Source organism: Monopterus albus, unplaced genomic scaffold, assembly GCF_001952655.1.
Source record: "Monopterus albus unplaced genomic scaffold, M_albus_1.0 scaffold9.1, whole genome shotgun sequence".
Lineage (NCBI taxonomy): Eukaryota > Metazoa > Chordata > Actinopteri > Synbranchiformes > Synbranchidae > Monopterus > Monopterus albus.
The window spans coordinates 218,659-227,413 of NW_018127889.1; the positions used below are offsets into that span (position 1 = coordinate 218,659).

Genomic DNA, 8,755 nt, shown 5'->3' on the forward strand with positions numbered 1-8,755 from the left:
GTATATTACTGTCACACCATTTCTTTATCTTCTCAAGTTCCTGTGAAACCCGTCCAGAGAGTTGCTGTAGGTTTTCACCCGATGCCCATATGGTAGTGTCATCAGCAAACAAAACCACTTTCACTAAATCAGAAACCTTGCATATATCATTAATGTATAATATAAATAATTTAGGTCCCAAAACAGAACCCTGAGGCACTCCACATACAATATTCAGCTCACTCGATTGGTATTCACCCAACTTCACAAATTGACGCCTCTGTGTCAAATAAAATCTAATCCAAAAGATGTTCAGCTGTGCTGTGAATTCAAACTGTGCAAGCCTATCTATGCTGACTTTTGCAAAGGCACAAAAAGATCGGTGAGAGGAATGGTGAAGGATGGTGTAGAGAACTCACAGTTAAGCAGTTCATCAGTGAGGCCACGAAGGATCTGTCTAATCTCTCTGGTTTTTGTACAGGTAGTACTATTACATCAACCATGAGGGTCAACAAATTAATGATGACGTATGGTTTCGGAGAAGTATGCTCTGACAGTGTGTAGAGTAGCATAAATGTGATTTTTTATAGTCTGATTTGTAATTTCCTGTTTTATAAAATCAGCAGCTCTCTTAAGGGTATCAACCCCAACCCCATCAATGATTTCCTTTACAGAGTTAATCATTTCTGCAATTTTAATTTCTCTCAGGTTTTCCATAAAGTCTCTAATAGAGGATAAAACAAGTTGACTAAATCTCTTATTGCCTCAAGTTTCTGGGGGATTTCAAGAGTCCTAATCAGCTCATTCAGGTAAACTGTGTACTCAGCAATTATGAGATTGACATAATCTACAAAGTCATTATAACTCAGTGAATTCAGGTTTTGCACAGTAATTTCAATATATACTGTTGAATTATATCCTTGGCTTCAGTTGATTTCAAGTAGTTGATAGTATCCTGGAGTACTTGCATGAATTTAGTATACATGTCTGCATCCTTCACCATATTGATTACAGCCCTGATGGTTTCTTCAGCTTTGAGCTGCTTGATGAGCACCACGGCCTTTTCCAAGACAACTACAACTACTTTGTCAGCCTTAAACTTTACAATAAATTCTCTCATCTTTGCATAGAATGAATTGATTATATCTGGGATTTCAAGGTCACCAATTACCTCCTCAATATTATATATTGCACCACTGAGAGAGTTTGTCATAATTGTATTCACTAGTTCCTTAATTAGATCTCTCAAGTCAATGGATGAAAGGAACACCTTCAGCTCAGCAGCAAATTGCTGCATGTCAAAATTCTCAATCATGTTTTTTATGTTTCCCAGGACAACCATTATGTGAGCCTTGATTTTAAACTGGGCATCAATATCACTCAGGAGTACAAGGCTGCTGCTCTTCATTTCCTCCAGGTCAGTCTCCTGGACCATTTCTATTATGGTGTCAGTCACATTCACAATGGCATCCTTGATATTATACTCCTCATTAAGGGCACGCAGCTGCTGCTGGATCTTCTAAATGAGGGTTTCATGCAGCGTGCAGCTAAAAATTTTCTCCCTAATCATATCAGCAATGTAGTGGATGTAAGCAGCGATATCATCTGGTAGATACTTAATTGTAACATTCAGCCTCCTCAAAGAATCATCAATATCCTTGATAGAAACCACATCAAATCACTGAAATACTGTTTAAACTTAATTACCTTGGTTTCTATATCCAGTTGAGAAACAGAGTCAATTACAAGCTGGGAAAGGGCCTCAAGTTCAGCCATTATTTTCTCATTGTTGTAGCCTTGCAGTGCCTCAGCAATATTCACAACAAAGCCCTTGATGCTTTCTAAGGAGGCAGGTAGATATTCAATCAGTGGGAAATGTATGATATGACTATTGGCTTTGTTGTCATACTTGAGGAAGCCAGAGATTGTAAATTCCTGCTTCTCTGCAGAGTCAGTGTTGAGGATGTTTGTGAGGATGGTGCCAGAAACCTCATTTCCAGTTTTTTTTAGCAGTGTTGTAAATGCTTATGTCTTGATTAAAGGCATGCTCATTCATTTTAGCCTTCATTCTAAAACTGGTTTTCTGCTCTTGAAGTGAGAGAACAGTGTCCATCTTGTTGTCAGTTGTGGTCTCAAGGGAAAAAACGTTATTTAGTGTCTGTGTTACTGATGATTGGCATTCATGTGAGCTAACAAAAGTCAGGGGTTGTGCTTTAAGGAGGAACTTGCTATAGAGCTGGGTACTGTGCTGTCTGTACATAGTGATGTCTCCATCAGCATTAAAAATGGCATCAAGGTTGAAATCAAAAGGAACAATACTGCAATGGATGGAGTGGTCAAAGTGAATTGACTGTGAGTTGAAACAGGCACCACTCGTGATCCTGGCAGCAACGCCGACAACTTTGAGCTCAAGCAAAAGTGCAGGTTTGTAAATAAAATATTTTGATTTATTGACAGAAATGTAAAATTTTTTCATTCTGTCCTACTAATTGTCCCCTCAAACCTTGATTGATTTTGGGCTCCACATTTTTGGTCCCAAATTGTAAACACAGTTCTTTCATTGTTAGGGCACAGACACATCAAGCCAATGTGAAAGAACTAGCAGTGACGAAGGCCAAACTTTGCATGGCCTCCAATCGGCTTTGTCTGGGCCAGTCGGGTTGAAAAAGTGACAGATTAATAATTATTAAATTAATTATTATGTAACATTCTAGAAGAAAGGGTAACTGGAAAAACATTACCATATTTCAGTGTACCGGTAATTTTCTGCTCAGAGGAGGCACTGAATTGGATATCACTCTTATGCTCCAATTTCAATTTTTCATCATGTTTCATGTTAGCTGTGACAGAGGCCTTAGAATCAATTGAGGGGACAAATTGGACTTGCAGCATGCCTTCCTTCATGGCCTTTAGACTGAAAGACAGTTAGTCTGCATTAGTCAGTGATGAGGGTGACATAAATGCTGTTTCACAACCATTTACTGTATGGTTGATATCTTACTTGGCACGGACAACCAGGAAGAGCTGAGGGATGTCCTTGTTTATAAAGTCAAGATAAACTGAGTGAGTTCCTCTGCCCTTGGTGTGTCCATTGGCAACACCCAGCCTGACTCCAGCCTCCACATCGTAGTCGGGGATCTGGATGTCAGCTGTGATGACGTGCTTTTTTCTGTTATATTTCATGATTGCTCTGGCTTCAGTGGGTTCTGTACCTGTTGTTGTCCAAATCAAAGATTAAAATTACATAGCTCCACTAAATGTAAACGTTTTTTCAGATTCAGTCACTGATAAGACCGAAAGATTTAACTTTATTGTTCATATTGTTCATTACCTTCAGCCCTCAGAATGAACTTCACAGAGTCACCCTTCTGTCGGCTTTGCTCTCCCTCCATGAGGAGCTCATAGGCAACAGTGGCTGTGTACTCAGTGACTTCACCAGTAGGGTGGAGTTCCACTGCAAATCTTTAAAGATTAATGAATTAGTCAGACTTAAGTTAAGATGGTTAATTTGTGAGAAAATCTTTTGCTATTGGCTCAGAGAGTCTCACTTGCTATCTCCGGTGAAGGGTAAGTAGGGGGCTGTCTCTTGAGAGGAAGCATTAATGTACTGCAAAGCAGTGCAATATTTCATTCCAGCGAAGACTCGAGTGAGGTTGTGTCTGATCTCCCTCATCGGGTTCCGAGTGGCCTAAATATAGATGTACACAATCAATTGCAATTTTTTTTTCTCTTATGGCAATAAATATGAAAAATAACATGAATATCATAATCATAATTACAGTGGTTTTTCTCTGATTAATATATACAAAACAGCTTGCTCAGAATACCTGTCTTTGCATACTGTCCCTCTTCTCAGCAGGCAGCATACTCTGCAGAAGCTCACTGACTCTGAAAGACATGTGGTCAGAAACAAAGTACAATGTCTTCAGGGCATCAGAGAATCAGTTCTCTCCAAACAGGGGATCGACAGTTGGCTCAAATCCTGTGCCCTCCATACCAATCTGTAGAGGTGACAACCTTTTCAGTCAGCCACAACTAAAATTACTGAAAATTGGCTTAGTGCACGCTTTGGATTAAATAGCTCAGAATGGTTACCTCCATCATATCAGTTTCATAGCCAAATGCCTTCAGGGTCATGTCAAGCATGATCTCCTTAGGCAGGTAGCTGGTACCCTCAAAGATCATGTTGCCCTGGACGGATCCGACCTTGTAGTTGCGAGAAAAATCACAGATAGTTGTCAAATCAGGGCAGGCAAAATTCTCATTATAATGCTGCTTTTTTCTTTCTCTTGGGTCTCAGGCTCAGTTGAGGACAAAATCTTGTGAATGTGGGCGATCACAAAGCTCTTGACTTGTATGTCTTACTCATTAGGCATGGCATCAGTTCAGTCAGTTCACTTGGCTGGAGGTCCTTCATAAGTACCAGATATGCAGCAATATGCTTTTGCATGTGGCTGGCACTGTCCAAAAGAACCTTCATTAGAACCTCTCTGTCCTGTAAGGGAGCAATAAAATTAGCACACAGTGGAATTAATGATTTCATCTAGGTGTCAAGCCAATGAAATAATCTGACTTGCCTTCTTGGGGACAGGAGTTTGTCTGTACACTTGGATGGCAGCCTGCTGGTTGGTTCACACACTGGATCACTGCATCTCTCAGTGCAGGACTAGCAGGGACCACAGCTGGAGCCATGTTTCCGATAACAAAACAAAAATAGTATTTCTTTTCATTTGGGCATAGTCTAAATTCACACATGATGTGAAAGGTCATCCAGAGGAAGTCAAGTTTAGTTTTAATTGGCAGTTATTCCTTAAGCGATCCACCTTTCAAATGATGCACATTAATCTATGTTACTTAATTTTAGCTAAATAGCCACTAAATGATGAAATCCAATTATGTATTCTTGTATTTAGGAACATAACATATTTGAATTTGCAGTGTCTGAGAAAGTGAAGTGCATTGCTATAACAGTTCCAAGCCTGTAAAGTTAGCTCATTAACAGAGAAGTATATTATGGAAAAATTAGTCCTTAATTTTAACTGTATACTTTGGGTCCATGTACGTAAAGGATATGCCGGTGCTTCTGCTTATTAATCCCGTCATTAATTTCCATTTTCCACTGTTGGATGGGATACGTACCCTCAGTGTCATGAAAGTGCTGTCACTGGAACAGTCACCCAACTGGACTGCCATGAACTCAGCCACAAAGTGAATCTCAGGGATTCACTCACCTCTTGACAACATTGCTCAGGGCGTACATGATGGGCTTGCTGGGGTTGTATTTGGCCATCTCAACCATGTCACAGATCAGGAGGGCAGAGGGGTTGTACATGAGTCCCATAGCAAAAACAGTGGCATCAGCGTTGAGTGAAGAGGTGTCAAACGTCCTGAGGACCTGCATGATGGCACTGCCGCACTCTGGGGTTCCACACTGGGCCAGAACCTGGTAGGTCAGGACACGGGACAGGGCAAGAACCTCAGGAATAGTAGGACTCAAAGTCTCAGCCTTCATCCTATGGACCATGCTGACAAGCTTGTGAAGGAGGTGGGCCCTCCTCTCACCCTCAGTCTCAGGCAGAGTGGCCAGTTCTCTCAGGAGACTCAGATTTGCATCTTTATCTTTGATGACACTCGTTTCCTCAACAGTCTCCATGTAAAGACCCCTGACAGTGTCAGCTATGATACACAAACAAACATGGCCATAATTAATTATTGTTACTTTTAGTGACCATTTTGAAATAGTTCGTTTTAAATGAGTAGTAAGTAACATTTTACAGAGTCTAGTATACAGCTTGGCTTATTTGTGTGAGAATGGAATGAGGATGTGGTTCTCAGTGCAGGACCCAGAGGTCATGTGTTTCTTCTCATTGTCGAACTTGTAGTTGCAGGTCTGGGAGCAAGGGGGTAGTGCTGAAAACAGACATCTAAAGAGCTTATTGTGTGACAGGTTGTTCTTGTTGCTGTCACTAACATTAAAATTACTCCTTGTGCACCAGGAGATTTTTGATTTGAGAAGTATCAACATAGCACAGTAGCTCTGATGATTTGTCTGAAAGTTATATGTTGCCTTTTGTCGTATGTCTTACCATGCCAGAGATAAGTGCCAGAGGGCTGGTGTAATCTCTCATTGGGCCAAGTGTGTCACATGAGGACAGATCCCTGTTTAGGGTGATATCAGTTGCAATGTCCTCTCTAGCATTGACTGTGTAATAGGTCTTACACATACCATGGATAGTGGGCTAAAATGGAGATGTTAAAAATCATTAGAGGAGAACAAGAATATCTGTGTAATGTGCTATAGAAAGTCTTTCCAAACTTCTGGTTCTTTTTGATAGTGGTACATTTTTGTTTCACAATGCCAAGGTGAATTTTGGGTATTCTCTTGGTAAATCAGTGTACCATGTATTTGTTCTCGTCTTCTTCCAAAGGTACAGCCAGGGCAGAGATGATACCTCTTTTGATGTTCAGGATTGTTGTTGTCTCGTCATCCTCAGGGTACAGTTTCACATCATACACACCCTCAACCACAATTTTTAGTGGTTGTCTAAAAAACAATTGTGAGATATTTAAATGCAATTATGTCAGTGCAACACTTCAACTGAGACTGATAATTAAAGTTTCAACTAAGAAAATCTTCGACATCAGGGATGTTTGTGGAGTAATATAGTTCTCCATTTTAGCAGCAAAGTCACCAGAGCTGGGTGTAGATCTGAACACAGGGTTTCCCTCCGAGTCTGTGCCGACCACCTCGCTCAGGCTGCAGCCAGTGGTGCGGACGATGAAACTACAAGTCTGAGGTACTTCAGTTTCAACCTGCGAGAGAAGGTAAATGTTTTGTTTATCATATGTTCTGAGGAAAATCAGATGACTGAGAATGATTGCTGACAATGTTTCTCATAACGTGCAAGAGGTCTTGGGTCCATTTTTGAGTGCTGAGGCTCCGTTGATGGTATTCAAAGACTCAGCTTCATATCGGTATTTATACTTCTGTAGAGTTTTGTACCTTCTGGCCACTAAAAGAGAAAATCAATGTTAAGACAGATTTTTTTAAATGTAAAAACAATGTATTAAATCCCATGAGATTATTATGACTATTTAAACTGAATATCAACACAAAAATCTATGTCTAGTTTAATTTTTGATCACAGTAAGTAGTGTAGCATAACTTACACAAACAGGTTGGCTGATCAACATCTTGAGCAACTGTTAAAAAAGTCAGAATTCACTTTTTGCTAATTGTAATGCATCTGAAAACAACTGAATACGTGTTAAATAGCATAAAATATAATTTGCCATGGTGATACAAATTTACGTATATGTGCTATGCCATAAAATGCTTATTGTAGCATGGCTTTACATATAGGATAACTTCACTTTTCTGAATTTGTATATGTTTAAAGTTTGTTATAACATATTTTTAAAGGTTTGTACAAAAAAAGAAGGATACAATTTAGGAAATATTTGATTAAATGATTTCCAGCAAAACACAGGGCAAAACAAATAAAAACAAGTTGCAGTGTTAACTATGTGTAATGGTTAAAGAAGTGTTGTGTAAAAGCTACTCACAAGCCGAGGCAGATATGCTGAGGAGCAGCAAAAGGCAGAGCTTTGAGTCTCCCATGATGGGCTCATTAAAGCTCTCTCCCCTGGGGCTGGCAAGTACTGAGATGGGACTGATTTCTCAGCTCCAGCTCAGATCTTTTATAGCCTCATCTAGCCTGTGTCTGAGGACTGTGAGGGAGCCCTTTGCATGCTCAGAGTCCAGCCCACCCCCCTGTATGGAGGGATAAAGTCAAAAGGGTTAAAGGGGTATTAATAGCTCAAAGCACTGTTTGCAAAACTGTTAATTTTCAAAATGTCCTCTGTCTACATTAACATGCATTTGATGGCAATTTAAATGTACAACGAACTTTGGATAAGAGTTGATTAAAGCACATTAAAGGTTAGCCTTAATAATACTTGGGGTACGTGTGGGTACAATTAAATAATTTTACAGATTTTAGTCATATATAGCCCCATTTCTTGGTGTTGTCCATATCTTGTATAAAGAAGTAACACTTGGTAAAATAGCCATTCATTATGAAAGAATTATTATAATTACTGTGATGTACTGTTGTTAATTGTGAATACTTATATGGCTTCAGGTTATAATTTAGGAGCTGGTACTCTTTGCATAAAATATTTCCACTGTATTACATGGACTGCTAAACACCTGCTGTAAAAAATACAAAGTAAGTCACTGAGGTTAACTGGACAGCAGCTCTAGGTTGAATTAGGTCACTCATTTAACACTGGGTTATCAAGGCATGCTACAAAGCATCAAGTCTCTCTGGATGTAAAGGTGATGACACACTTATCTGCTGCTTTATCTGTTGATGATATTGGCCAACAAACAAACCAACACCTTAATGCAACTTTTCCTCTATAAGGCAAATGGTTGATTAGTCCTTTAGTGTCTAGTTCTTTTAGTACTTTTTTTTATTATGAACATAAATCACACAAGTGCCTGTGAATGTTGTGCAATGGCCTGTTGCAAAAAACCCATCAGCAGCAAATTTAGATGTTTGTCAGATACTGATTGTTTAAACTAACAGATATAGATACAGTTTACAGATATATAAACAGAAAGAGTCCAAAGGGGTCTTAGAACGTTTTGTGTTTCATTTGCACATTTTAGACTATTATCCATCCATCCATCCATTTTCTTCCGCTTATCCGGGACCGGGTCGCAGGGGCAGCAGTCTAAGCAAAGATGCCCAGACTTCCCTCTCTCCCG

The 8,755-nt window shown here is 39.6% G+C and overlaps 1 pseudogene; it reads right to left on the reverse strand.

The window, feature by feature from the left end:
* LOC109952632 (apolipoprotein B-100-like) overlaps positions 1-7,600 on the reverse strand; it is an 8,837-nt pseudogene extending 1,237 nt beyond the window's left edge.
* Between the last annotated feature and the right edge of the window lie 1,155 nt (positions 7,601-8,755).